Source organism: Chiloscyllium plagiosum, chromosome 11 (assembly GCF_004010195.1).
Source record: "Chiloscyllium plagiosum isolate BGI_BamShark_2017 chromosome 11, ASM401019v2, whole genome shotgun sequence".
NCBI classification, from domain to species: domain Eukaryota; kingdom Metazoa; phylum Chordata; class Chondrichthyes; order Orectolobiformes; family Hemiscylliidae; genus Chiloscyllium; species Chiloscyllium plagiosum.
The window spans coordinates 24,550,746-24,554,919 of NC_057720.1; the positions used below are offsets into that span (position 1 = coordinate 24,550,746).

At 39.8% G+C, this 4,174-nt stretch overlaps 1 protein-coding gene across 2 annotated transcripts in view; it reads right to left on the reverse strand.

The window, feature by feature from the left end:
- LOC122554226 (AP-1 complex subunit mu-1-like) overlaps positions 1-4,174 on the reverse strand; it is a 59,963-nt gene that overhangs the window by 20,387 nt on the left and 35,402 nt on the right. The gene's annotated exons all lie outside the window — the stretch shown is intronic.

Below are 4,174 nucleotides of genomic sequence, written 5' to 3' on the forward strand. Positions count from 1 at the left end.
CGGGTCTCTGGCGCTGTGAGGCAGCAGTGCTAACCACTGTGCCAATCTCCCTCCCGCTGCAATATCCTTTCAAGCCAGTCGGAGATGTCCTGCACCCTGGCACCGGGCTGATACCACTCAGATACCACCATTCAGATACATCAACTCGATACAGTTACAGCATTGCAAGGAGGAACACACTACCACCTTCTCAGGGAACTAACAACGGATAATAAATGCATTGCGAGCAACACACATACCATGGGAATGTTTTGTTTTAATGTAAGGGTAAACACATTCCAACAAATCACACTATGCTGTTGTTGAATCCAAGGCAACAAATAAACCTAAAATGGTGTGGATAATGTAAAAGAACCATTTTGGTCAATTCAGAAAAGCAAAAGAAATAGAAACCATTCCTTTTCTCAGACTTAGGAGGAGGAGCAATTGCCTCTGCACCCACAAAGAAACTTCAGCCCTGTGCATGGACCTTATACTCATAGAAATCAATAGCAAAGAACAAGATCCTTCAGCTCACAGGCACAGCACTTGCTCATAAGATCATAAGAAATAAGAACAGGAGTAGGTCATTTGGCCCTTGAGCCTGCTCTGCCATTCAATGGGATCATTGCTGATCCAATTCCTCACATCCACTTTGCTGTCCGTTTCCTATACCCTTTATTTCTCTACCAATCAATAATATATCTATCTCAGCCTTAGATATTCATGAGGACTCTACCCTCAGAACTCTCTGTGGCAAGGAGTTTCAAAGACTAACAACCCTCTAAGGAAAGAAATTGTTCCTCATCTCAGTCTTAAATTGGTGCTCCATAATTCTGAGAATATGCCCTCTGGTCCTAGATTCTCCAGGGAAATGTCTTCTCAGCCCCTGAAGAATCTTATACATCACAATAAAAATCGCTTCTCATTCATCCAAACCCAAATGAGTACAGGCCCAACCAGTTTAACCTTTACTCATAAAACAATTCCTGTACACCAGGGATCATCCTTCTGAATTTTCCCTGAACTGTCAGAGCCAGTTTGGCTATAAATTGAATGATACAGAGATAGAGAATAAAATAACTCCACAGAGGCCTGTATCCCATCAACAAGTCACCCTTTATTTACATGTGGAGAGTCCTTGACACTGATCTTGCTCCCTCAGAGCCTGCTCTGATGGTGAACGGACCCTCTCACACTCCTCTCTTTATCTGTCAGCCAGGACTCCCTGAGTGGCCTAGATTAACTGCCCCAATCAGGGAACTCATATTCTATGAGGTCTGCCTGGCTGACCTTGTTACAATCACTTTACAAAGAGCAAACTAAAAAGACAGATAGGATAAGTAAAAAGTATAGGATGTTATGGCTTATGGAGGATGCTGAAAACATTCAAGAGAATGGGTCCTAGACATGAGAAACTTCAATTGGTGAATTTGGGACTGTTCTCCTTGCAGAAAAAAAGATCATTTGATAGAGATTTTCAAAATCATGAGAGGTTCTGACAGGGAGAAACTGTTCCCATTGGTGGAAGGAAAGAGAATCAGAAGGCATAGCTTTAAGATAAAAGAAGCAATCGGTAAATAAGGAAAACTGTTTTACACAGTGAATGGTTAGGTTCTGGAATGCACTGCATGATAAAGTGCTGAAGGCAGGTTCAACTGCAGCATTCAAGAGGAGGTTAGAATATTATCCAGTAAAAGGAAGGATGGGAAAAGCTGTGGGGAGGAAGTGGAAGAATAGGTCTTGGTGAATTATTTCTTCAACAAGCCTTCTTCCATCCTGTTACCATTCTGTGGTTCTCCATTGGAAAGGTGGAAAGGACACACATGGTAGATAGAATAAATTGAAATGGAGGATCAGAGTGGATAGATCGGCAGAAGGAGGAACTGCAGGATAAATACACAATAAATTCACAAGATCCACAATAAATACATCATAAAAGTTGGAGTAATCAAAAGAACAAAAAAGTATTTATCAAATATTACCCGGGTGGATTTGCTTCTTTCTTTAAGAAAATTATGCCAGGTTAATGCAAATTTTATCACTTAATATAAAGGATTCTCCCCTCATTGCTGACTATAAATCATTTTTCATTATAAAAGATTATAAAATTCTCTAAGGAAATGGATGGATCCTGGGGAATTATCCCATTTTCTCACATCCTTTACTATAATGAATACTGAACCCATCATATATCTTACCATTAAATTAGGGGGCAAAGAAACTCATGAAAATGTTCACACACATCTAAGCTTTATCCTGATAAACTACAAACACAAATGTATCTTCAAGGAATTTCTTGTGCAATCAAAATAACATTGTTTACAGCTTGTAGTGGAACAGAGAATTCTCAAATGGCTGCATTCACACTCCAATGCAAAACAGCAGCAGCTGTTCAGTATAATGAGTACTCTCCCTTTCACCTTTAAAATAGGTTCACTTCAAGTTCAGAAAATGGCAACTTGGATGTAAATAGCAAATGAATCGCGGTATTGGAATTCACAGAAGTCCACATGCATTCCGATAATGTAATACACTGTTTGTAGAATCCTGACAATGTGGAAACAGGCCCTTCAGCCCGTAAAGTCCACACTGACCCTCCGAAGAGTATCCCACCCAAACCCATTTCCCTACCCTGTTACTCTACATTTACCCCTGACTAATGCATCTAACCTACACATCCCTGAATACTATGTGCAAACTCCACACAGACAGTCAGCCGATGCTGGAATTGAACCTGGGTCCCTGGCGCTGTGAGGCAGTATGCTAACCAGTGAGCCACCATGCCACTGTTATTCTTCTGAAAATCAGGTGATAACGGTTGAAAATTGTGTCAATCTTTTAGAAGCATTTATGAGCAAAGGCACATTTTATAAGCATATACCTCCTAACCCAACAGCTGTATTTCCAATATGTTTTTACCAAGAAGGGTGAAAGTGATTCCCCAATGTTCATCATCTGCACAAAAGTAAATACACTGACCTCTACACTCATTCTGGAAATAAAATATACTGATTTTCACCTTCACTTTGGGTATGTAATACACTTTGATACATCATGGCTATTAAAAGTGTAATACAACGATAAAAGTGTCTCAACTACAGTTACTGGTGATGGAATTCACTGCGGTAACTCATAGCGATGGAAAACAATAGAAAATGAAACCTAACATTGTTCAAAAGAATTTACAGTACAAGAACAGGCCATTCAGCCCAACCATCTCCAAACTTTCTTCATCCATTCCCTTCAAATGTCCTGACATTCTTTACTACTTCGTGTATCTAGATGTCCTTGTAAATGCACTTCTGCTAACCATTTCAACTTCTATTTCTGTTTGACAATTCCACAATTTAACATTTTTTCTGAGAAAGAAAGTTCTCCTAATTTGCCTGCTTTATTTGGTTTTATTTATTTAATCAGGAAAGGCCAGCATTTATTGCCCATTGAGAAGTTGGTGGTGAGCTGACTTCTTGAACTGCCACTGTTGGATGGTGCTATTACATAGGAACAAAGGAACTGATACTGGATAGGCAGTCCAGTCGCTTGAGCTTCCTCCACTATTTGGTACGATCAGGGCTGATCTTATCCCACTCTCCATACTTCAACCCATTACTATTAAGAAGCTGTCTGTTTCCTCCTTAAACGTACTCAATTAGGAAGAGAGTTCCAATATTTTGATCTGGTGACAATGGATGAATATCATTTCCAGTTGGGATGTGTGTGGCTTAGAGGGGAACCTATAGGTTGTGGTGCACTCATGAAGTTGTCATCTTTGTCCTCTGGTAGAGGTCATTTGCAATGTTTCCTGTAAACTGCATGTATACATACATACACTTCATCATCTGCCAGCCTAGAATTTCCATTCTGGTTTAAATGACTGCTCAGATGCAACAAAAATGGGAGGGAACACTGGTCATGGGTTTGCAATGCACTTGTCGAGGAAAGCTTGGAAAGTTGCTGTGATAAAGTTAGAGTTACGCAAGAAGCAGTGCACTTTGTAAATGGTACACACTGCATGCCTCCTTTGTAATAAGTATATCACCCCATCTTCTCAAATATAAATGGTCTATAAATTTTAAAATTGTGCTCATAATTCCCAAGACAAAATCATTTATGTAATTGTAAAAAACAGTGGTCCAAGCATTGAACCTTTGGGACACCACATTCCACCTATTAGACAAAAGTGAGGACCGCA